Consider the following 27,881-nt stretch of genomic DNA (forward strand, 5'->3'; position numbering starts at 1 on the left):
GGCACATGTCATGGTACAGGCATGGCACAGGTCATGGTAAGGGCATGGCACAGGTCATGGTACAGGCATGTCACAGGTGATGGTATAGGCATGTCACAGGTCATGGTAAGGGCATGTCACAGGTCATGGTACAGGAATGTCACAGGTCATGACACAGGCATGGCACAGGCATGGCACAGGTCATGGTGCAGGCATGTCACAGGTCATGGTAAGGGCATGGCACAGGTCATGGTAAGGGCATGGCACAGGTCATGGTAAAGGCATGTCACAGGTCATGGTACAGGCATGTCACAGGTCATGGCACAGGTCATGGTACAGGCATGTCACAGGTCATGGCACAGGCATGGCACAGGTCATGGTACAGGTCATGGTAAGGGCATGGCACAGGTCATGGTACAGGCATGGCACAGGTCATGGTAAGGGCATGGCACAGGTCATGGTTCAGGCATGTCACAGGTCAAGGTAAGGGCATGGCACAGGTCATGGTACAGGCATGTCACAGGTCATGGTAAGGGCATGGCACAGGTCATGGTTCAGGCATGGCACAGGTCATGGTAAGGGCATGGCACAGGTCATGTTACAGGCATCTCACAGGTCATGGTAAGGGCATGGCACAGGCCATGGTACAGGCATGTCACAGGTCATGGTAAGTGCATGGCACAGGTCATGGTAAGGGCATGGCACAGGTCATGGTAAGGGCATGGCACAGGTCATGGTACAGGCATGGCACAGGTCATGGTAAGGGCATGGCACAGGTCATGGTACAGGCATGTCACAGGTCATGGAAAGGGCATGGCACAGGTCATGGTACAGGCATGTCACAGGTCATGGTAAGGGCATGGCACATGTCATGGTGCAGGCATGTCACAGGTCATGGTAAGTGCATGGCACAGGTCATGGTAAGGGCATGTCACAGGTCATGGTAAGGGCATGTCAAAGGTCATGGTAATGGCATGTCAGAGGTCATGTCACAGGCATGTCACAGGTCATGGTACAGGCATGTCACAGGTCATGGCACAGGCATGTCACAGGTCATGTCACAGGTCATGGCACAGGCATGTCACAGGTCATGGCACAGGCATGTCACAGGTCATGCCCCAGGCATGTCACAGGTCATGGCACAGGTCATGTCACAGGCATGTGATAGGTCATGTCACAGGTCATGGCACAGGTCATGTCACAGGTCATGTCACAGGTCATGGTACAGGCATGTCACAGGTCATGTCACATGTCACGGCTGGTCGATAGGGGGCGCAGGGGCGTCGCCCCCCAATCATCTTCAAAGTAAAAAAAAATAATCTTCAAAGAAAAAAAAAATTACCATGTAGTCCACTATGGGGCGCCAGACTTATTGCTGGCTATGGGGGGGTTTGGCATCCCACGTGGGCCCAGGCAGAGGCACCGATTAGCGGCCGTTCTGGGTGTCACCGGGGCGCAAGCAATGTGCCCCGACACTCCCCACTAGTCCTGTCCTGGCTGTGATTGGTCCAGACTCCAGCCTGGACCAATCATGATTCAGGACATCCCTGTTGACATCGTTGGGGGCGGTGCCAGTGCGTGTGTCAGTCACTCACCATGACCGCCCGATCTCCATCACCTTCCCGCCGGTTCCCACCGCCGTCAGAAGAACGAAGAAGAGGACTCGAGGAGAGGAACAGCGCGCCGCGGACGTCTCACTCACCACCCGATCTCCATTACCTTCCGGCCGGACCGGTTCCCGCCCCTGTCAGAGCCGTCAGAAGAAATCAGAAGAAACCACAAATCAGGTGAACGGTGTAGGAATTACAACAGTTTGTATATGTTCCTCCAACTTTTTATGGGACCAAAAGTAATGGACAGTTCCTGCTTGCACTAAGATTTTCTTTTGTAACCTGGATTGTAGCTGATAACTGCTGCAGAACATCTTTCTTTGTTTCTACTATATTATCCTTCTGAAATGTGGACAGGGTTTAACAGAATATTAATTAATGCAGAACTGCAGCAGCCATCTTTAAGGGAACAGTGCTCATCTATGAAGTTTCTACAGTACAGGGAGCAGCTATCTTGTTTGCGTCTGATTTGGTAATAGAGGACAGTGCTTGGCTGATGCATAAGAGCAAGGAAAAGTGGGTCTGCAGGATGGTGAGGAAAGAGGAGAGGACTGTCTGGAAGCAAGCAGATGTAGGAAAAAAAGACTGAACTACTGCTGCTGGATAAATGGATTCCTGTCATTGCTGACTGTAATCGGGTAAGAACTCAGAAAAGAACTCAGAAAAGCAGAGACCCAGAAACTTCTCCCTGGGGGGTTATGTGGTTTGATTTGGATGCCTGGTGAGATCAGACTGTACAAGAGAGCACCCCAGTTCTTGTAAAGAAGGAAAAGAAGAATTATCTCAGTAGGACTGAAAGAGAGAAATTACAGTAATTCCCACCCATGTCTGAGGACTGGAACGGAACCAGAGCATGTGTCTGGAGACTTAGCGGATTGTGCCCTGGATATGGTAGGAGACTAACATTGCACAAATTAATCTGTTGTCTAGTGATGGGCTTGATGTTCGAGTTGAACGTAAGTTCGACTCGAACATCGGGTGTTCGTGTGTTTGCTGAATCCGGGGCGCTCAGCAGGAAGTTCGCCCGCGGATGAGCGCCCCATAATGCACTGCGAGATTGCAGTGCATTTAGTGCTTGTGATTGGCCAAAGCATGCACCTGACCAGTATGCTTCGGCCAATCACAGCACAATGTCCTGTCAGAGCCATAATTGGCCAAAGGCAGGGTGCCTTTAGCCAATCATGGCTCAGGGGCTAAGTCCACGTCCCACGCTATATAAGTCTGCTTAGTGTGTAGTGTGTTAGGAGTGGAGATTAGGTAGGGTAGTTAGTGGATTGTGCTCTGACATTTAATGCAGTCAGTGCAGTGTAGTGTAGGCTGATCCGTTCGTAGCACAGCAGCACTAATAATATTTAGAGCATAATGGCTGTCCCCTTTTCTGCATCCCAGTTGCTATTCCTTTTGCATTAGCAGTGTAATTTTTTTTATTTTGATTATCTGTCATGGCACAGCAGCACTAATAATATTTACGGCATCATTGGTTTCCTCCTTCTGCATCGCAGGTGCTATTTCTTTTGCGTCAGCAGTGTTGTTTTTTTTCGGGGCACAGCAGCACTAATAATATTTAGGGCATAATTGCTGTCCCATCTTCCACATCACAGGTGCTAATCCTTCTGCGTCAGCAGTGGTTTTTTTTTTCTGGGCACAGCAGCACTAATAATATTTGGGACATAATTGCTGTCCTCCCTTCTGCATCATAGGTGCTATTCCTTCTGCATCAGCAGGGGTTTTCTTTTTTTTGGCTTTAATAAGTTTTTTCTTTATTAAAAAAAAACCTATAATAAAATGGTTTATAGTGCACCAAGTACAAAAGTATTGCACCCAAGCACCATATTCCCTTCCCACACTCTATAATAAAAAGGTATAAAAATCCCCCCTAAAAAATAAAAAACAATAATAATTTATAGTGCACCAAGCACAAAAGTATTGCACGCAAGCATACTACAATAACCCCCCTCCCCACAAAATTCCACTTATGTCCAAAAGGCTAACAAGGAGAGGCAGAAGCTCACAGGCCACTAAAAGAGGGCAAGCAGCCTCTATGTCCACAGTGAAAAGTGGTGGTCGTGGACTCTGCAGGTGGGGCATGCTTGTCCTTTTTTTTCAGTGCTGGCCATGTTATTGAGCCACAACATGCAGAAGAATTGGGGGAGTGGATAACTAAGCTGTCCTCACCCTCCTCATCCTCCATTACTATCATTCGTAAACAAAAAAAATATTATTAAAAAATAGCTGATATTTAACCTTAGTAAGCCCTAATTTGTTTTTATTAACATCCCACCTTTTTTTTTTGTTGCTATGTTTTTCATTGTTTACATAAACTTCTCACATTTACATTCATTTGTGTTTGTATCACTAAATTTTAAAAAATGCTTTGTATATACAGTATATTAGAAAAAAAATAAGCCAATATTTAACCTTAGTAAGCCCTAATTTGTTTTTAATAACACCCCTAATTTTTTTTTTTGCTGCATTATTGTTTATATAAACTTCTCACATTTATGTTCATACTTTTTGTTTCACCAAATTGCAAAAAACATGCTTTGTACTGGAAACATGATTCCAAGGGGCAAAAACACAGAATAAAATTTGTAGTTAACCTTAATTATTTTTTTTTCCATAAAATTTGTAGTTAATAATGTATGTTTATTAACTCCTTTATTCCCTGTTTTTTTTTTTTTACTATTTGTATATTTACAACTTAATGGTGCATTTGTTTTTCTAATAATAAATGAAACAGTTTGGAGGGGTGGAGGGGGTTGCACCGTGCACTCTTGCCTTGGGTGCTAGAGGTCCTTGTCCTGGCATTGTGTAGATACACATTGTAATATTGCTTGGGGACAAACACATTGTAATATTTAGACAAATAACCTGTTTGCTCTTCAGGGTATAAATGACAGAGAATCCAAACAGCTTTCTTCCAATCCATTTCCCCACACATATACACCCACTGTGTGCTCCTACAGCTGCTCACCTAATATCCATAATGTCTTCATTGGTGGTATTCATCCTCCTGGTCATAGGTGAGTTTATCATTTTGTTTCGTATGTATAAAATAAAATTAATTCCTAGTGTGTTAGGTGCCTATGGAGAGTTCCAAGAACACCAGAGCATGTTTTGGGTCTATATTTTTTCTAACCATACTGGATTGCTTGCCTTTCCTCTCTTTCCTCTAAGCTTCATACATCCACACCTGCAGCCACGTAGCTTTGTAATTTCCATGAAATCTACATAATTCTACAGAATTTACAGGAACATTTTACAGGCAAACTGATGTCCACTATACAGAATACTGCCTATATAAAACATGATCATAAATTGGCACTATGTACATATAAATACAGTAATAAGTTGTTTAAATTATAGAAACATTGCCATTGCTTCCAAGAATTTACAAAGATAGTTCATAAGTGATGTCAGTTCAAGTAGAAGAGATGTTTAAAGAAAAAGATTGAAGGTGTTCGATGGACTGACTGGGCAGCCAAAGAACCACCAATAGGTATAGGACTTTAAAGGTGGTATGGTTATGGCAAAGACAGACAATCAACAAGAAATTGGTTTAAAAATACAAGTTTAAATCATTATACAATATAAAATATACAAGGGACACATCCAATAAGTAACAAACATGAACATTGATCCATGATAAAATTGATACAGTTGATACAGACACTGTGATGTTTCGAACCAAGGAGATACATGGGGTCACCGGGGTCCTACATGTTTCGCCATTTCAATGGCTTCGTCAGGGACCAAATGACTTATGACCACTCAGGTTAGTTCAACAGATAAGTATCAAGAGATTTGACACTGTAGACTGACTTATTGGGTATGGTCATGCATGCCAGGCGATATTGGACCACCCCCGGGTAGTCAGGTCACGACTACCTGACGCTGCAGCGTTCCGGACCCACACGAAATACCTCTTGCTCTTGAGGCTGGGATCGTTCATTTACCATTACTGTGTTTGCCAAAATAGCCAGTATAGGCCCGGTCCAGTATCCGCCAGCCCGTGAGGGCATGTAATACCCCGCGTCCGCTTAGGACCCGGGGGTGGTCCAATATCGCCTTGCATGCATGACCATACCCAATAAGTCAGTCAACAGTGTCAAATCTCTTGATACTTATCTGTTGAACTAACCTGAGAGGTCATAAGTCATTTGGTCCCTGACGAAGCCATTGAAATGGCGAAACATGTAGGACCCCGGTGACCCCATGTATCTCCTTGGTTCGAAACATCACAGTGTCTGTATCAACTGTATCAATTTTATCATGGATCAATGTTCATGTTTGTTACTTATTGGATGTGTCCCTTGTATATTTTATATTGTATAATGAATTAAACTTGTATTTTTAAACCAATTTCTTGTTGATTGTCTGTCTTTGCCATAACCATACCACCTTTAAAGTCCTATACCTATTGGTGGTTCTTTGGCTGCCCAGTCAGTCCATCGAACACCTTCTCTCTTTTTCTTTAATAGTATATTGGGGATGTGGTGGTATTGGTTGGCAACAGGTAAACCCATGTCAGTCATCTAATCTTTTTCTTCTGTAGAAGAGATGTTTGTTTTCATATGCAATTGCCACTGAATGTTCAAGTACATCTGTGTATTGAATACAGCCTGATACCTCTGATACAAAGAACATATAACAAGGTGCCACAGAAAAAAATGAATCTTCTTGCTTCAAAAAATTGTTTCCTGACTTAAATTTTGTAAACTGTGCATCATGAACATATAAGTCTTCTTGGTATACTATCATTTTTCTTCCCTTCCCCTGTATCTGTACTTTTTGCATTCCTGTATAATCCTTTACCTTGGTTTCTTTCTCTTATTTGTCTTCCATCTCTTTTCTCTTTTCATTCACTACTTTCCTCCACAAATATTACATCACTTCAACAACAAATAGAATCAAATAGTATTATGTGTCTCTGGGGTAGTAATTAGTACTAAATTAAGATGAACCTGGTACCTACAACCCAATTATAGATCTAGATCAAGGACTAAAGATAGTCCTACCACATAGTGGTTTAATTTGAGGGCTTTTTGGAGGGGACTTTACCAGTTAAAACACCAATACTTAAAAAGTTATAAATTGTATTACATTTCTTGACATACAAAAAATGAAAAAACAACAAGAGGAACAATCATACAGACATTACATATAGAGGACTTCCTCTTTAAAAGCACAGTATGTTCATTTACTAGTATTACTCCTCAGTTGATCTGCCAAAAGAGGCTAGGATTGTCAACAGTAGCCCGGCATGTTTCGCTGTCGCTTCCTCAGGGGCATATAGAGGAAACCCTATATAGGCAGCGACCCTCATATTCCTGCGGCCGGCCATTACCCTGTATATAGGCTCTAAGGATATCGTCCTGAACTCTAGTTATTACTACAATTCCTCTATATGCCCCTGAGGAAGCAACAGCGAAACATGTCAGGCTACTGTTGACAATCCTAGCCTCTTTTGGCAGATCAACTGAGGAGTAATACTAGTAAATGAGCATACTGTGCTTTTAAAGAGGAAGTCCTCTATATGTAATGTCTGTATGATTGTTCTTCTTGTTGTTTTTTCATTTTTTGTATGTCAAGAAATGTAATAAAATGTATAACTTTTTAAGTATTGGTCTTTTAACTGGTTAATATGTACCATTAAAGTTCCCTCCAAAAAGCCCTCAAATTAAACCACTATGTGGTAGGACTATCTTTTGTCCTTGATCTAAACAAATAGAACCATTATTTCTCATTGGTCTGCCAAAAGCTTTTTTCTGTGTACAACCTACTAAAACACTGGTTTCACACAGACATGTCCATTGTGTGCATCTGCCTGCTCAGCAGGGGATCTCCAGCTGAGCAGGCAAATGACAGGTCCATGTCCGCTCCGCCATGCAGAGCGGACATGGACACAGCCCCGCTCTCCTCTACGGGGCAATCGAGGCAATGGAGCAATCAAATGGAAACAGACTGCCTGCTTGCAGACAGGATCAGATGACGGCAGGTGTCAGTGGACATGTGTCCCATAGGGAAGACTGGAGGGTCTGATCAGGTCCACCTGAAAAACTGACAGGTAGACCTGATTGGAAAGCCCCTGTAAAACCAGCCAAAGGGCTCATGTACACAGGGCAATTGAAAAACTCTTCTGAACGCTGGAAATTGACAGCTGGAAACCGACGGTGAAAAATGTCCATTTTACAGCTTTTATATACCGAGTTAGAGCGGAGACTGTGAGCCAGGCCTTCTCATCAAACATCCATGCCTGACCTCATAAATGCGCTTCTGGAAGAACGGTCAAACATTCCAAAAGACACACACCTAAACTTTGTGGACAGCCTTCCCAGAAGAGTTGAAGCTATTATAGCTGCAAAGGGTGGGCCAACTCAGTATTGAACCCTACAGACTAAGACTGGGATGCCACTAAAGTTCATGTGCATGTAAAGGCATGTGTCCCAATACTTTTGACAATAGTGTGTGTGGGTGTGGGTGTGTATATATATATATATATATATATATATACAGTGGGTACGGAAAGTATTCAGACCCCCTTAAATTTTTCACTCTTTGTTATATTGCAGCCATTTGCTAAAATCATTTAAGTTCATTCTCCTCATGAATGTACACATAGCACCCCATACTGACAGAAAAACACAGAATTGTTGACATTGTTGCAGATTTATTAAAAAAGAAAAACTGAAATATCACACGTCCTAAGCATTCAGACCCTTTGCTCAGTATTTAGTAGAAGCCCCCTTTTGATCTAATACAGCCAGGAGTCTTTTTGGGAAAGATGCAACAAGTCTTTCACACCTGGATTTGGGGATCCTCTGCCATTCCTCCTTGCAGATCCTCTCCAGTTCTGTCAGGTTGGATGGTAAACGTTGGTGGACAGCCATTTTTAGGTCTCTCCAGAGATGCTCAATTGGGTTTAAGTCAGAGCTCTGGCTGGGCCATTCAAGAACAGTCACGGAGTTGTTGTGAAGCCACTCCTTCGTTATTTTAGCTGTGTGCTTAGGGTCATTGTCTTGTTGGAAGGTAAACCTTCGGCCTAGTCTGAGGTCCAGAGCACTCTGGAGAAGGTTTTTGTCCAGGATATCCCTGTACTTGGCCGCATTCATCTTTCCCTCGATTGCAACCAGTCGTCCTGTCCCTGCAGCTGAAACCCCCCCCCCCCACAGCATGATGCTGCCACCACCATGCTTCACTGTTGGGACTGTATTGGACCGGTGATGAGCAGTGCCTGGTTTTCTCCACACATACCGCTTAGAATTAAGGCCAAAAAGTTCTAGTTCTATCAGACCAGAGAATCTTTTTTCTCACCATCTTGGAGTCCTTCAGGTGTTTTTTAGCAAACTCCATGCGGGCTTTCATGTGTCTTACACTGAGGAGAGGCTTCCGTCGGGCCACTCTGCCATAAAGCCCCGACTGGTGGAGGGCTGCAGTGATGGCTGACTTTCTACAACTTTCTCCCATCTCCTGACTGCATCTCTGAAGCTCAGCCACAGTGATCTTTGGGTTCTTCTTTACCTCTCTCACCAAGGCTCTTCTCCCCCAATAGCTCAGTTTGGCCGGACGGCCAGCTCTAGGAAGGGTTCTGGTCGTCCCAAACGTCTTCCATTTGAGGATTATGGAGGCTACTGTGCTCTTAGGAACCTTAAGTGCAGCAGAAATCTTTTTGTAACCTTGGCCAGATCTGTGTCTTGCCACAATTCTGTCTCTGAGCTCTTCAGGCAGTTCCTTTGACCTCATGATTCTCATTTGCTCTGACATGCATTGTGATCTGGAAGGTCTTATATAGACAGGTGTGTGGCTTTCCTAATCAAGTCCAATCAGTATAATCAAACACAGCTGGACTCAAATGAAGGTGTAGAACCATCTCAAGGATGATCAGAAGAAATGGAAAGCACCTGAGTTAAATATATGAGTGTCACAGCAAAGGGTCTGAATACTTAGGACCATGTGATATTTCAGTTTTTCTTTTTTAATAAATCTGCAACAATGTCAACAATTCTGTGTTTTTCTGTCAGTATGGGGTGCTATGTGTACATTCATGAGGAAGAAGAATGAACTTAAATGATTTTAGCAAATGGCTGCAATATAACAAAGAGTGAAAAATTTAAGGGGGTCTGAATACTTTCCGTACCCACTGTATATATATATATATATATATTCACATTTCAATGCCTAGTTTAAGAGCATATTTACCCAATTCATTTTAAACTTCTTATTAAATCAATTGAATTTTCTAAAGTACATATTTGTTTATAATTCAGTTGCATGCTTTTTAAGAATTTGCCAGGTAAATAATTAACAAGAATTATTTGGTTTACGGTCAGTGCAACTTTTGGCATTCACCATGTAAATTCCTTCTTAGCTGTGTAACTGATATTAGTGACTCTGGTAATGGTTAATAACTAAATGAGGGATAGAGACTTCCGCACATAATGTAGTATTTTATTATATTTTATGTTCAGTCAGAGGGAAATATAAATATGTCTTCAGACTTTTTCTAAGCTACGTCCATACTATTTTTTTTTTTGTTTGTATTCCTTCTCTCCTCCATTTTCATATGAAAATTATTTTGTGGACAATAAATTTAAAGCAAAAAATTGACTGTCTTGCAGAAATTTTAGAACAACAATAATACCAATAATAATAGCAATAGTAGCAAACATAATATGATCAGTTATCATTTGAACTCAGTTCCAGGTCTACATGCGCTTCCAACAGGACAGAAATACAAGGTTGTCATTCCACAACAAATCCACGCACTGTACAAAAGTGACACTCAGGTAAAACTATAATAAAAGTATAAAAAAATGATATGTGTTAATATATCTATATGTATACACATGTTTGTGTACAATCAATGATCTGTCATCATTAGTTCAGAGCTCAAAGGAATACATCCAAGTGGTGTTGGGACTTCAATGCTTATTAATACAGCAGAGAAGTAAAGGGAAAAAGGCAACCATTTAAAGAGCCCACTAGCTCTGGGTAGGTGGCTCACATGCAACCAGAGCTACCCCCGCCAATGTTACAACCCTGCCTTTCGGCAAGGTACCTCTATACCACCTGCCAACCTGGGTGCTCATCAGTGGTGGCTTGTGCATTGAGGGCGCCGCCCCCCTATCCACGCAGAGTTGTTAGCTCGTTCACGTCAAGAGGCAGGTATAAGATGATTTACGACCCTTCAGTGTTAACTCCCCCTGTGTAGTGAATGTTCCCCCTCTGGCCAGGAGATCAAGGTACCTCTATACCACCTGCCAACCTGGGTGCTTATCAGTGGTGGCTGGTGCATTGAGGGCGCAGGGGCACCGCCCCCCTATCCATGCGTCCGGCCCCCTAATCTACATGCGGAGTTCAATGGGGTTTTTTTTTTTCCTGAAGCACGTGATTAGAGCCAGAGGCACTGCGCCCCAAGCCCACCCATTTGTGTGAAAATAGCGAATTAATATTTGCTTTTGTCACACAGATCCTCCTCCTGGCCAATCAGGAAGTGGGTCCGAGACCCACTTCCTGATTGGCCGAAAGGCGAACCTATGCCATTGGCCATGGACTGAGGAGAAGCCGCCGCTGCATGACTCTGATCTTATGAAAGTACGAAGGGCTCTGTGTATGGTCTCTTGCAGGTGGCAATGCTAGTGTGTGCGGGCTGGTGTGATCCGGGGGGGGGGGGGGGTGTATGGTGCGGTCTGTCAGCCGCCCCCCCCACCCCCCAGCCCATGGAGCAACAGCCGGCACTGGTGCTCATAGGCACAAGAGAAAGCAGTGAAGTGAAAGTCACATGCCACTTTAAAAAGCAGTACTTGATGCAACAATGTCACCATATTCTGTGGAAAAGTGGTGACAAAAACATTTTTGCAAATCTCCTGACAGCTATTTAAACAGTACTTATTTTACTCCAGCTTCCTCCTCTAATGTCACACTCAAACCAATTGTGATTCAGTGTGATTTTCTGTATATCCCCTTTATGACCAACCAACACATCTGTGCAGCTTTTAAAAAAAATTAGCCCACATGCCCCACATATGTGTTGCTGGGCAGCTGATGTTTTTGTGCTGAAAGCGCAATCACTGCACGCTCTTAGCACAAAGACCGAGCTGTAAAAGACAGCACTTGGTCTGGGAAAAAGATTGGTAGCCAGTGGGACCGGCTTCTGGTCATGTGAACACTGTGACAGTGGGCACATGATCACCAATCCTTCCCGCCTCCCGGGCATTCGGGAACTATTTAAATGGTGCCAAGGCAGACAGAAAGGGGATATATTAGGAGGGACAGAATAAATTGCTGCCTGGGACCCCAAGCTCTAAAGCAGCCTTTTTCAACTTTTTTAACAAGGAGGAACCCCTGGAATAATTTTCAAGGCCTAGGCTTTCCTTTTAATAATTACAATATCTACAGTTCACTGTACATTAGTGTGATGGCCATTGCGAAGAATGTTCCTTACATTGGTGGTCATTGAGAAGTACCACCAAAAGATGATTGGTGTCAGTAGTTACTCATCTCAATGCTCAAGAAACTCTTAACAGCCTTTGGAGAAGCCCTAGGGTTTCATGGAAGCTGGGTTGAGAAAGGCTGCTCTAGCGTGACCAAAAGAGATACAATCAATTTCTGCCTTGCAAGCCTTGTTTCTAGAAGGTGATTGGCAATGTCAATGGGTTTTCTTTAAGATTAGCAAATGTTCGTGTACAAGACTTTTGCAAATTAGGAACTTACTCCTGTATAAGATCCAGCTCAAACACTATGTTCCAAATCCCATGAAATTTTTTTATAAACTCATGTCAGAAAAAAAATTGCCAGTGTACTCTTATTCAATGCATGATCCAGTTAAAGTGGTTCTAAAGTCTTAACATTTTTTTTTTTAGCTTAATGCATTCCCTGCCTTAAAGCTTTACTACACCCACAACAGTAAAATCAATCTGTATGTGCAGTAAAGCATGCTTGTTATACTCACTGTGGAACCTAAGGGGTAATCCCTTGCATTGTGTATAAAGGCTGTTTGATCCTGTTCTCTGATCCTCCTCTTCTTCCACTGTCTCCAAAAAAATAACCTGATACTTACAAAGCAAGGGGACGGACTGCACATGCTCAGTTTGGTGTGTATTGCAAGAAAGTTTTTTTTTTTTTCTTAGGAGAGTGCATCTGATCAGCACAGGGCCAATCAGCACTGTCCAGAAATGTCCAGACAAAGTATCAGGGGAGAATGAAAACTCCACTTACAAGCTTTACTAGGAACTGATGCAAGTCTCAAGACTGCTATATACTGCTGATGAGAAAAGATATTTATCTATTTATATTTACTAAAATTATTGCATTTCCATGTTCTGTGTACTGTGGGAAAACAGATATAGTGAATGCAGGTTCTGGGTTTAGTAACACTTTAACACTTACCTGAGTCCTGACTTGATCCAGTAATGTGCCGTCGTCAGTGTCACTCCTCTTTTCCTAATCTCACAGGAGACATAAATAGCAGCAGGAGCCATTGGCTGTCAGTCAAATTCTGTAAGAAGGGTGCAGGAGGTGTGCCAACCCATGCTTTGTGTGTCTATGGACGCACACTGCCTGGTTCAGAAGTGCATCTTCGCAGGTGCCCTCTGAGCAGCTGGCTTGCCGAGGGGGCACTTGGAAGAGAGGAGGAGTAGAGAGAACTGGCAAGGGACCCCAGAAGAGGAGGTAAGAGACCACTCTGTGCAATACAATTGAAGAGAGCAGGTAAGTATAACATCTTTTTTTTATATCATTAAAAAAATAAAGGCTTCACAATCACTTTAAACTTGAGAGGGGCCCATGAATTATTAACAACCTATGGCCAATTGTACATATATTCCTCACTGTTAAAAGGGCACTGACTGCACTTCTCCTATGCTCCCCTCCCCAGGACCAATACCCGCATGTGGTTAAGTATGAATTACAGATTGAAGAAGAACCTCTGGTTTTACACCTGGAGAGGAATGAGTAAGTGACACATTGGAGCACTTGGAGGGAAGAATGATGGGGGAGGTTGAAATGCTGCAAACCCTTTAATTTCCCCACTTTACATCCCTCAGGGAACTGATAGCTGATAATTATATGGAGACAAGGTATGATCAGGATGACAATCCGATAGTGATAAGCCCTAAGGAGAACATAAAGGTAAAGTCACATTCTTTCTTGATGATGAGGGGACAAATATTATTTCTATGTTCTTTTACAGCTGACTTACTACATTCTCTACTCCATGATACATGGGGTTTTATTTTATATTACAACAATTTAGAGCATGCAAACTGCATTGGGGAGTTGTCTGGAGGCAGCGTGGACCTGAGGCCAGACAACTTTCTGAGCTATCTAATCTCTCTGTTTTGTTTCATAGTGTTTTAAAGTGTATGTAATCCCTACCATTGAACTTCTCATACTTGGTGTCTTTTGGTCTGTTGAATATACCATTGGAAGCATTTTGTTATACTATCTATTAAATGCATAGAAAGAATTGTTGAGCCAATCAGAAATTCAGAGCAGTCCTGTGACTTGTTCTCCCTACCTGTGTCATTTGAGTGGTTTTATAATTATCAAGCTGTGGCAGCTGCAGGGCACTAATGAGAAAAGCTGCTGGGTCTGCATCCCTTTAGACATGTTCCTATTGGGAGTATCTCACCAAAAATGACATTTTTGTTCCAGGGGATGCATGAAATCTGACTTGTATCCTAGAGCAGACTTCTGGGAAAATGGGTGAGCCAATCACACAAGCAGGAAATTATGTTTCTGGGGGGTGTTCAGTACACATTCTTTGTACAGAACAATTGCCAGGTAGCCATATTGCATTGTATTTTCAGAACATTACAACGGCTGCAAATTGATAAGGAAAGGTAATTTTTTAATAACATTCAATTACAATATGATTTGTGTTGCAATTGTATACGCTATATTGTTTTTCTTTATTTGCTATTTTTTTTTCTCTTCGAAAGTGAAGTTACCCTTTAAGTTTATGGAAAGAGTCAACATTTGCGGTGTTGACCCTTCTTTTTCAAGATCTCTGCAATTCACCCTGGCATGCCGTCAGTAAACTTCTGGGCCACATCATGCCTAATGGCAGCCCATTCTTGCATATTCAATTCTTGGAGTTTGTCAGAATTGTTGTTTACCCACCTCTTGAGGATTGACCACAAGTTCTCAATGGGATTAAGGTCTGGGGAGTTTCCTGGCCATGGACCCAAAATGTTGATGTTTTGTTCCCCAAGCCACTTAGTTATCACTTTTGCCTTATGCCAAGGTGCTCCATCATGCTGGAAAAGGCATTGCTCCTCACCAAACTATTCTTGGATGGTTGGGAGAAGTTGCTCTCGGAGGATGTTTTTTTTACCATTCTTTATTCATGGCTGCGTTCTTAGGAGAAATTGAGTGAGCCCACTCCATTGGCTCAGAAGCGACTCCACATATGAATGGTCTCAGGATGCTTTTTTTGTTGGCATGACACAGGACTGATGGTAAAGCTCACATTTTCTTCTCTGGACAAGTTTTTTTTCCAGATGCCTTAAATAATCGTAGAGAGAATTCATCAGAGAAAATGACTTTACCCCAGTCCTCAGTAGTCCAATCCCTGTACTTTTTGCAGAATTTCAGTCTGTCCCTGATTTTTTTCCTGGAGAGAAGTGACTTCCTTGCTGCCCTCCTTGACACCAGGTAATCCTCCAAAAGTCTTCCACTCACTGTGCATGCAGATGCACTCATACCTGCCTGCTGCCATTCCTGAGCAAGCTCTGCACTGGTGGTGCCCTGATCCCACATCTGAATCAACTGTAGGAGACGGTTCTGGCGCTTGCTGGACTTTCTTTGGCGCCCTGAAGCTTTCTTTACAAATGCAGTGGAAAAGTTTTTTTTTATCGGATTAAGTTCATTTTCTTGGCAAACAGGGACTTTGCAAATAATTGCAATTCATCTGATCACTCTTCATAACATTCTGGAGTATATGCAAATTGCCATCATAAAAACTGAGGCAGCAGACTTTGTGAAAATGAATGTTTGTGTAATTTTCAAAACTTTTGGCCACGGCTGTACACACAGCTTTACGTGGTTGCCTTATTTTCCATGATCACATGACAGCATTGTGCGGGTCACAGACCAATACATGTCTCTTGCCACCCATATATATTTTTTGTCCATAAGTTGGTGTTAATAGTTGAGACTGTCCTGCAGCCACTGTGAGTATTTAAGTACATTTCTGTTCTGTAGCAGTATCAGCCATCAGACCAGACACACAGGGGGAGATTTACTAAAACTGGAGAACTCAGAATCTGGTGCAGCTATGCATGGTAACCAATCAGTTTCTAACTTCAGCTTGTTCAGTTATGCTTTGACAATAAAACCTGAAGGATTTTTAGTTTCAATGCAGAACTGCACCAGATTTTACACTTTCTGGTTTTAGTATATCTCCCCCATGTAATATTTACTTAAAGAGGTTTTAAACCTGCGCGCGGGAGCCGCCATTCATGGCACAGGGCTTTGAAGGAACTGCATGGGTGACCGTTCCTTCAGAGTGTATGTGCTGATTACGTCATTGGCTGCTTGAAATGTAAATATCTCCTAAATGGTACATATTTAGGAGATATTTACAGTAACTATAGGTAAGCCTTATAAAGGCTTACCTATAGGTACAAGTTAACAGAGTGGGTTTACAACGTCTTTAACAATTACTGGCTGTATGCAGGACAGAAAGACACAGACTATTACCAGTATTAAAGGGTTATTTCACCATTTAAAAAAAGAAAATGAAAAGGTGAAACGTACATCCCTACCCCTCCCCCCCCCCCCCCCACCAGCCTCTGGTCCCCACTGCACTTACCTCCATGAGTGAGGAAAAGTCAGTGTCCACGTAGCTAGTGCAATGGTCTAGGGATTTGAAATCCCCGCTTTTTTCTGAAGGGCTTGCAGGACAGATCAGAGGGATTCTGATTGATCTGTTCCTGCACAGAAAATCACTCAGATCTGTCCTGGAAGTGCTGCATAGGGAAGAGGGAGAAGAGTCTGTATTTCAAATCCTCATTCCACTGCACTGGCTGTGCGGGCACTGACAGCTCATCACCCACCACAGAGGTAAGTACAGCATGGATTGTGGGAGTTAGGAGGGTGTATTGTGTTAGTTCACATTTTCATTTTTTTCTGAAATGTCAAACTAACCCTAAAACTGAGGGCTATTTACTGTAAGTAGGTATCCAAACAAAGTAATAGGAATGCTGGTGTTCTGTCAGATTAGGAAACCCGTCAGATCAGGTAACAGAAGTGACATTCCCTCAGCTGACTGACCAAAAATACTTACTGCCCATGCGTTCCACCGCTAATTGGTTTCCTAATCTGACAGAACATGAAGGCGGCTGGACATCTTGTTACCAGTGGCGGCCGGTCAATAGGGGGCGCAGGGGCGCCGCCCCCCCAGTCAGCATCTTCCCAATCAGCATCCTCAAAAAAAAAAAAATACCCTTTAAAGCCCGCTAGGGGCGCCGGACATATTGCGTGCTATGAGGGGGGGTGGGGTTTGGCATCCCATGTGACTCAGAGCAGTGGCGCCGATTGGAAGCCTTCTGAGTGTCATTGGGGCACAGAGCAATGCGCCCGACACTCCCCAATGCTACATGTGAAGTCCTGTGATTGGTCCAGACTCCAGCCTGGACCAATCACATTCAGGACGTATGACATCGTGACTCGTGGGGGGCGATGCGCCGGTGCGTGCGTCAGTCAACTTCCTTGTTCCTGGTTCCCGCCGTCAGAGCGAGTAGCAACGTGGGCGAGTCGAGACGTCTCTCAGCCAGGAGCAGGTAAGTGAAGCCTCGTGTGACTGTCTCCTCTGCCGCTGGCTGCCAGATCCCAACAATGGCATGTTTCCTTTAACTCAGGAGGAGACGCTGGCTTGCTGGTAGAGTCACAGGAGGGTTTAGGCATGGTGCTGTGCCTGGATCCATGGGCAGTGGGGGTCTGAGGAGGATGAGAGGAGGGCAGGGAGAAGAAGATTATCACTTACCTCCCAAGGAGAGAGCTGCGCAGAGCTTGTGTGCAGTCATCGTCCTCTCTGCAGTTCATTGTGCCCATACATGTTGAGTAGAGCAGGCAGGGCAGCCATCAGGGGGGGACAGCCCATACGCATGTAAGGGGCCCTGGCATTCCGAGGGGCCCCATCGCCCAGGCTCCAACCAATGAGACAGAGTTGTTGCTGCTGTAGTAACTAGCACTTTCTAAAGCAGAGCGGCTGCAGAATAAGCCAATGCAGCTGAAAGGATGTCTCTTTGCTGAATATATGAGGCTGTCTCTTTGCTGGATTGGGATATATGTTTACTGACTAAATGAGGCTGTCATTTTACTGGATTGTAATGTCTCTTTGCTGAATATATGAGGCAGTCTCTTTACTGGAATGGGATGTGTCTTTGCTGAATATATGAGGCTGTCTCTTTACCGGATTGGGATGTGTCTTTGTTGGATTAGGATGTCTCTTTGCTGAATATATGAGGCAGTCTCTTTACTGGATTGGGATGTCTCTTTGCTGAATATATGGGGATGTCTCTTTGATGGATTGGATTCTATTTCATATATTAAGTTGTAAGAGTGTTAAAATAGAAGCGGGGGCACTGAAGGACTCGATGGGATGGCCAGTGGGCGGATTCGGTGGAACGGCCAGAGGGTGGGCCCTGCAGAATGTTGGTGGTCAGGCCCGGAGGGGCCCAGGTCTAAAGTTGTGTAAGGGGCCCCAAAACTTCCGATGGCTGCCCTGAGAGCAGGTAACAGGGAGCAGGTAGGAGGAGGATCTGACTGAGACTCTGCCTGTCACTCTCTCTGTCTCTCTCTCTCTCTCTCTTTTCTGTTGCACTCTCCTCTTCTCTTGTTGCATGTCTGTTACCCTGCTGCAGAGATGTATAGTAACAAAGTAGAACTACTTAAGTACTGTACTTAAGTACCGAAATGCGGTATCTGTACTTTCCTAGAGTAGAATTTTTTTCTCCTACTTCTACTTTTACTTCACTACATTTTTTCGATGATTTCGATACTTCTACTCCGATATTTTTTTTTGTGCTGCATAGTTACTCGTTACTATTATAAAAATTACCACTGCCAGAACAGTAGATGGCAGATTTCATGAAGCTCAAAACATGTGTATTATCAGCGCATACCAAAATAAATGCTACTGTATGTATAAATAAAAGCTGCATTTGAAATAATAAAAAAAATATGATGTTCAAACTTTTGACTTCTTTCTTTAATAACTACATAACACAGTACTTGTACTTTTACTTTCAGTACTTGAGTAGAATATTTTTTTCAAAACTACTGGTACTTTTTACTTTTAGTACTTAAGTAGCAATTTTTTTTAAAAAACTACTTGCAATACTTAAGTAAAAAAATGTTGAATACTTTAGTACTTCCACTTAAGTAACTTTTTCTGCGAGCACTTCCACTTCTACTTAAGTCACTTTTTGATCGAGCACTTGTACTTTTACTCAAGTAGAAATTTCGAGTACTTTATACAAGTCTGCCCTGCTGTCTCTTTCACTTCACAGTCTGCTCATTCTCATTTTTCACTGTACAAACACACCTTGCATTGTCCCTTTCTGCCTGTCACAATACACCTTGTCTCAATGGCAGTCTGTCACTCTAAACAGTCATCCCGTAAAATGTTGTCTTTAATTTTTTTTTTTTACTTTATAGTTTTTTTTTAGTTTTTTTTTATTTTTTTACTTTATTATAGAGTTGAGCCTCTCCTTACATGTTAGGGATGTCTCACAGCTGCTTGTGGCTTTTGATAGTTTGGGAAGGGTCTGCCTGGGAAGATCTGTCACTTGGCACTGTACATGAGGCAGGCAGTGGTGTGACTTGTCTGCTGTGGATGTGCAGGGGCTACCAGTCCCTTTAACACACTATTGTACAGTATAGAGTTTATGTGACTATTGTACAGTATAGGGTTTATGTGACGATTGTACAGTATAGGGTTTATGTGACGATTGTACAGTATAGGGTTTATGTGACAATTGTACAGTATAGGGTTTATGTGACGATTGTACAGTATAGGGTTTATGTGATGTCTCAGGAGCATAGTGAGATATGTCACTCACACCAGGTTTCCTATTTCTCTCTCTGTGTCTGTCTCTCTGTGTCTCTCTCTGTGTCTGTATCTCTCTGTCTGCATGAGCATTGCTCTGTCCCACCTAAATATATGTTCTGCAGCCTATACCATAACTGACCCATTTTTTAAATCTGCAATACATTGCTGAGACCAATCTATATCTCTGTTCTGCAGATTACCCATCAAATTACTCCTCTAGAGATCTGCAGAATATAATTCTTCCATTTATATTTTTGGCAGAATATCCCCTCTACAGATCTGCAGAACATTGCTCTGTCCCATCTAGATTTATGGTCTGCAGATTATCTAATCACACAGACCCTTCTACAGATAGGCACAATATAGTTCTCTTCTATCTGTAGAAGGGTCTGTGTGATTAGACAATAAATCTAGATGGGACAGAGCGATGTTCTGCAGATCTTTAGAGGGGTAAGTGATGGGGATAATCTGCTGAACATATAAATAGATAGGCACAATATAGTTCTCTTCTATCTATTTATATGTTTCGCAGATTATCCCCATCACTTACCCCTCTAATCACTGACCCCCTCTGGAGATCTGCATTGTAATTTTTCTTCCATTTTCCTTCCACTTCACAATTTTGTGCCGGTCTATCACATAAAATACATTTACGTTTTTGGTTGTAAATAACATGACAAAATGTGGATAATTTCAAGGGGTGACTATGAATACTTTTTCAAGGCACTGGTCCTTGATTACTTAAGGCCCCTTTCACACTTGTGTAACCTCAAAGTCACGCAATTTTCTACTGCGTTTTTTGCGCGAAGCAATACCTATTACATTTTTTTTTTTGGGCCCCCCCAAATATTTTGAGCACCAGCCACCACTGCTTGTTACACCCAGTGAAGTCTTAAATTTCACATATTTTTTAGCAGTAAACTGAGCTTAGCCGCATCGCATAAAGTGGTTGGGTCATTAAGGCGTAAAACCATCCGGGGTTGAAGTGGTTAGGAAATCTATTAGTGGTGGAACGCATGCGCTGTATGTATTTTTGGTCAGTCAGCTGACGGAAAGTCATTTTCTTTGCCTGATCTGATGGGTTTCCTAGTCTGACAGAACCACAGCAACAATTCTTACATTTTCTCCCTAGGTGGCAATACAACATAATGATATGCCACATGAAAAGAGTTGCTGGCAAACAAACTATATGAACATGAACTGCTATTGAATGTGAAACTAAAGGCAAAACTTTTTTTTTTAGTTTAGGACACCTGTTATTATTGCTGTCTGTGTTCCAGTTTGTGAGATTCACCCTCTCTATTTGTCCCATTTACCATTACCACTAAAACTGAAAGAATATCCCACATTTTGGATTGTCACCAGAACAGGATTAGAGGGGAAATCTTCGTAGTTCTGGTGACCCTGGTGACAATCAGGGAATCTGTCACTTTGGAGGGATTTCCTCTCTCTTCCTGTTGTGGCTGTGGGACAGGAGGTGAAGGGAAATCTTCCCTACACTGGTGGAAAAAAAAACTGACAAGGATGCATAACCCTCCCTTATGCTATCCAAAAAAAAAAGTTTTACTTTTAGTTTTACTCTTAGGCAAAACTTGCTGTGCCCTGAAAAGGAATACAATCTTTATCCTGTTAGGGGGCCAGTTGGAGACAACATTGGCCAGTTGACAACAAGACCCTGCAGCAGATTCTCTGCAAGTATGGCTGTGGAAGTCTTTAACTAAAAATATAATATAATGCAGCGTACCAATCAATTAAGGGGATGATAGGAGCTTGGACGATTGTTGGAGCCCTAGAGATTATGCATAATAGAGTCCTGTTTCTGCCGCTGAGGAAGTTAGGCAAAATGACACTTCACTACACTCCACCCCACTTGAACTTGGGGTTCATGGCAGGTTGGCAGTCTAGAAAATTCTTCCCATGTGAAATGTTCAGGGAGATTCCCAAAGTTAAACTTCTGGGAGCATTTCAGGAGCTGCATTTTGGCCTCATCCATAAGGAACATGTCAAGGACGTCAGTAACTAGTAGATCAGAGACAGTGGGTCCCTAAGGATATGGCCAAGTATACTGTGGTAGGGTAAGTGACTTGTCACTGAGTGCCCTGTATGGTTGTACTTCCAGACCTCTTCAGTCAAGTAGTGAATCCATCTCCTCTGCTTCCTCTGGGCTAGGTACCTCACCATATGAATCAGGGTGCAGTTGAATCTTTCCATGCCCCATTACCATGTGGGTGGTGTGGGGTGGTAAGTGTCTTCCTGATGCCCACTGAACTGCACTACTTCTGGACTAATTCACTGTTGAAGCACAGTCCCTGATCTAAATGTGATGTTGTATTGGCATCTAGTTGTACGTCTGCATGGCTACTGCAAACTTGGTAAAGTGGTCTATCATGACAAGTGGCGGTGGCCATAGCGGTGGACAGCCATCTTCTGATGGGCTCAGAGGTAAAATTTCTAGGAGAGCTGATATGCTCCAGGTCTTGGGTGGCACTCAGGCTTCTGCCCCTATTGGCATTGAACAAATCGTGCAGTGTCGGCAGTCCTGCTCAATCAGCTGGAACAGTCCTACAAAGACAGCGTGCCTCTTGAACCAGGCATACAGTATGTCTTGTGTGAATCCCAGTGTCTTGCTTCTACATGGATTATTTTAGTCCAGCACCTGGAAGAAGCTGGGTAGATGTTGCCAATGAGGGACCGCAGACTATTGAAGGAGAGGTAGGCATTATGGACATTAGATCCTCTTTAAGGCCATGTTCCCAAAAGATGGGGGAAACCAACGTCTCAGCTACTCAAATAGTGAGGCAGTGGGGGACCAATGGGGTTGCTGCCAATCCCTCAAAATGCCTTAACACCACTACTTTGCACATTAAAGTGCGATCATATCTCAGTTTGTCTTTTGTCATTTTGCATGCTATGTATTTTGTGCCAGAACAAGCCAAGAGAGTGCCTGTACCTGAAGAGGTAGACTGCATCCATGCGCTGCCTGGAATGAATTCACACAATATGTTTACATAACTACATAACTTGTATAATAAATATATAATAAATTCAGTTTGTAATTTCATTTTCTGCCCTGAATATTTACATGAGTAAGAAATATAAGATACTAAAACAGGTAAGTATTCCACCTTCAAACATTTTGATGCCTAAGGTATGAGTGATCCTTCTAACAAATCAAGACCTTTCTTTGGCAATAAGCAAACTATAACTATTTACATTTTTGAGGATTTAAATTTCTTGCCTGAGGATGTTAAATCTTTTAAAACATGTGGCCGCACGTTATAGCTGTTTGTGCCCATATTGTGCAGGATCACTGTCACTATCACGGCTATGTGGAGAATGACAACCAATCAATGGCCAGCATTAGCACCTGCTCTGGGATAAGGTAAGACAATGAAGTTAGTATTAAAAGTATCAATGCTTAAAGAGAAAATAAGATATCTGATATTATATGTAGCTTTACTGTGCAGCTTGCTGTTCTGTGTTATCCAGCATTTCAGGCTTACATGGATTAGTATTTCTTATAGGACATGTACGTATATTGGTGCATTGTGTGCACACAACCAACTCGTATGCTCATGGTATATACTATGAGCTTGTGATGCGTGCAGGTATGAGCATTATGGTTACAGCATTAATGCAGTATATAGAAATGTCTAACAAGTATAGTTTAAAGTAGAACTTTAGGCAAAACTTTTTTTTTTTTTTCATTTTGGATATAGTAATAGAGGGTTATAACCCGTCAGATTTTTTTTCGTCATCTGTGTTCCATTGTGGAGTTTTCCCTTCACTCCCTGTACTATATACAAACTGGAAGTGAGAGATAATCCCTGCAAATTAAGGGAATTCCAAGGGCAACCCCATGTCACTCAGAACTAGTGTCTCCATTGGAAGGTTTCCCCTGGGGACAACTCAAAATTTGGGATTTTTTTCTAATTTCTCTTTTAATGATAATGATAATCTGGATCAATTAAGAGCGTGAATCTCCTTAACCACTTAAGCCCTGGAAGATTTTACCCCCTTCCTGACCAGACCCCTTTTTTCAACTTGGCACTTCGTGACTTTAACTGACAATTGTGCGGTCATGCAATGCTGTACCCAAACGATTACGTCCTTTTTTTTCCCCACTTCTGGGCTTTTTATTTTTTGCGATATTAATAAAAAAAGAGCGAAAATTTTGAGAAAAAAATGACATTTTCAACTTTGTCTTTTAAAAAATTTCCAATATACTCAATTTATGTCATATATTTTGGCCAAAATGTATTTAGCTACATGTCTTTGACAAAAAATTTTTTAATGATATAGCGTCTACAAACTATAGTGTAAATACTGAAATTTACGCAGCCTTAATTTCTGACTGCCTATCTCATTTCATGAAGTGCTAAAATGGCAGGGCAGTACAAAAATCCCCCAAACTACCACTTTTTGGAAAGTAGACATCCTAAGGAATGTCCTGAAAGGCATGTTGAGCTCATTGAATATTTCATTTTTTTGTCACATGTGTTTGAAAAATGACTAAAAATAAATACACAAAGTTGTCATTGAAATGATATATTGCTCACACATGCCATGGGTATATGTGTAATTACACCCCAAAATATATTCTGCTGCTTCTCCTGAGTACAGGGATACCACATATTTGAGACTTTTTGGGAGCCTATCTGTGTACGGGACCCCGAAAACCAATCCCCACCATCAGAATTTCAAAGGGCGTACATTTTTCATTGCATTTTCTCACTACCTATAACGGTTTAGGAGGCCCTGAAACGTCAAGGTACCACAAAACCCCCCCCCCCCCCAAATGACCCCATTTTGGAAAATAGACACCCAGAGCTGTTTGCTGAGAGGCATGGTGAGTCCATGGAATATTTTATATTTTGCCACAAGTTTTGGGAAAATTAAAATTTGTATTTTTTATTTTTTTTTTAACACAAAGTTGTCAAAAGATAGATTTCTCACACATGACATGGGTATATGTGGAATGACACCCCAAAATACATTCTGCCGCTTTTCCTGAGTATGAGGATACCCCATGTGTGAGACTTTTTGGGAGCCTATCTGTGTACGGGACCCCAAAAATCAATCACCATCTTCAGGTTTTCTAATGGCGTATATTTTTGCTTTTACTCCTACCCATTACAGTTTCGGAGGCCCTGACATTTCAAGATAGCACAAACCCCCCCCCCCAAATGACCCCATTTTGGAAAGTAGACACCCCAAGCTATTTGCTGAGAGGCATGGTGAGTCCATTGAATATTTTATATTTTGCCACAAGTTTTGGGAAAATTACATTTATTTTTTATTTTTTATTTAACACAAAGTTGTTACTAAATGATAAATTGCTCACACATGTCATGGGTATATGTGGAATGACACCCCAAAATACATTCTACTGCTTCCCCTGAATACAGGGATACCACATGTGTGAGACTTTTTGGGAGCCTAGCTGTGTACAGGACCCCGAAAACCAATCAACACGCTCAGGTTTTCTAATGGCGTTAATTGTGCATTTCACCTCTGCAGTACCTGTCACAGTTTCGGAGGCCCTAAAATTCCAAGATAGCACAAACCCCCCCCCCCTCCCCAAATGACCCCATTTTGGAAAGTAGACACCTCAAGCTATTTTCTGAGAGGCGTGGTGAGTCCATGGAATATTTTATATTTTGCCACAAGTTCTGGGAAATATATATATATATATATATATATATTTTTTTTTTTTTTTACACAAAGTTGTCACTAAATGATATATTGCTCACACATGCCATGGGTATATGTGAAATGACACCGCAAAATACATTTTGCTGCTTCTCCTGAGTACAGGATACCCCATGCCTGAGACTTTTTTTCAGTCTAGCCGAGTACAGGACCCCAAAAACCAATCCCCACTTTCAGGCTTTCCAAGGGCGTAAATTGTTGATTTCACTCCTGACTACCTATCACAGTTTCGGAGGCCATGAAATGCCAAGACAGCACAACCCCCCCCCCCCAAATTACCCTTTTTCGGAAAGTAGACACCCTAAGCTATTTGCAGAAAGGCATGTTGAGTGTTTTGCAGATCTCACTTTTTGTCACAAAGTTTTGGAAATTGAAAAAAAGAGGAAAAAAATGCATTTTCCTGTATTTTCTTTGTTTTCCAAAAAAATGAGAGCTGCAAAATACTCACCATGCCTCTCAGAAAATATATTGGAGTGTCTACTTTGCAAAATTGGGTCATTTGGGGGGGGTTTTGTGCCATCTTGGCATTTCATGGCCTTCAAAAGTGTGATAGGTAGTAAGGAGTGAGATCAACAATTTACGCCCTTAGAAAGCCAGAAGGTGCGGATTGGTTTTCTGGGTCCTGTACACGGCTAGACTGCCAAAAAGTCTCACACATGGGGTATCCCTGTACTCAGGAGAAGCAGCAGAATGTATTTTGGTGTGTCATTTCACATATACCCCTGGCATGTTTGAGCATTATATAATTTACTGACAACTTTGTGTAAAAAAACAAAAAAAAAATGGTCATCTTCCCGAAACTAAGGGCAAAATATAAACTATTCCATGGACTCACAATGCCTCTCAGCAAATAGCTTAGAGTGTCTACTTTGCAAAATGGTTTCATTTGGGGGGATTTTGTGCTATCTTGAAATTTCAGGGCCTCTGAAACTGTGACAGGTAGTGCAGAGGTAAAATAAGCAATTTACACCATTAGAAAACTTGAACATGGGGATTGGTTTTCGGGGTCCCGTACACAGCTAGGCTCCCAAAAAGTCTCACACATGTGGTATCCCTGTACTCAGGAGAAGCAACAGAATGTATTTTAGGGTGTAATTTCACATATACCCATGGCATGCGTGAGCAATATATAATTTAGTGACATCTTTCTGTAAAATAAAACAAAAAAAAAATGGTCATCTTCCCGAAACTAAAATATAAAATATTTCATGGACTCAATATGCCTCTCAGCAAATAGCTTTGGGTGTCTACTTTTCAAAAAGGGGGTGTTTGAACTGTCCCGGCATTTTATGCTCAATCTTAGCCACACATCACCCACTTTTCTAACCACTTGAAAACCAAGCCTTTACTGTGACTTTTTGTTTACATGAAAAAATATTTTTTTTTTTTACTAGAAAATTACTTTGAACACCAAACATTAGATATTTCTTTAAAGCAGAGGCCCTATAGAACAAAATGGTGGATGTTGCAAATTTTTTTGTCACATGGTATTTGCGCACAGATTTTCCAAACGCAATTTCTGCGAAAAAAAGTACATTTTCTTTTAATTTATTGCACAAATACACTATATAATTCCAAATTGTTTGGTAAAATTTAAAAGATGATCTTATGCCGAGTACATAGATACCAAACATGGCATGCTTTAAAAATTGCGCATGCCTGTGCAGCGGCAACAATCTACGTACATTTTTAAAAGCCTTTAAAAGTCTTTACAGGTTACCACTTTAGACTTACAGAGGAGGTCTACTGCAAGAATTACTGCACTTGACCTGGCAATCATATGTCGACGATATGTCACATGCATGCTGCAATTGCGGTTTACATATGACACCGGACCAACGCTTGCGTGCGCCTTTGCACGCAAGCACGGGGGACCTGATTTTTTTTTTCTTTTGCTTTTTTATGTTATTTTGACACCTTTCCTTTCATTTTTTTTTTTAATCATTTTTATTGTTATCACAGTGAATTTAAATATCCCCTATGATAGCAATCTGTAGTGACAGGTACTCTTTTTTTAAAAAATTGGGGTCTTTTAGACTCTAGATCCCTCCTCTGACCTTAACTCATCTGACCACACCAAAATTGGTGTGATAAAATACTTTCCCAATTTCCCAAGGGCGCTGTTTATTTCTGACGAAACAGAAGTCATTAAATGCTCGTAGCTTCCGGTATCTTAGGCCATAGAGATGATTGGAGCCATTCTCATCCCCAATCAGCTCTATGGTTAGATAAATGAACCATCGGCTGCACTCTCGGGTTATCCGGTGGCACAGGAGACCCCGAAAAAAACCACGGAAGGTGGCGGAAGGCGGCAATAGGGGGGGGGGAGTCCCCTCCCACTGCATGTAAAAGCAGTCTAGCGGCCAATTATCTGCTAGGATTGCTTTTACATGTAAGCCAACTGCTGGCTGTAAAAAACAATACCAAGATGATGCCTAAATCTGCAGGCATCATCCTGGTATAACCACTCAAAGTCCAGCAATGTACCAGTACATTGCTGGTCCTTTTTTGGCATATAGTGT

This window comes from Pelophylax lessonae (assembly GCF_965119305.1).
Source record: "Pelophylax lessonae genome assembly, chromosome: 4".
NCBI classification, from domain to species: Eukaryota; Metazoa; Chordata; class Amphibia; order Anura; family Ranidae; genus Pelophylax; species Pelophylax lessonae.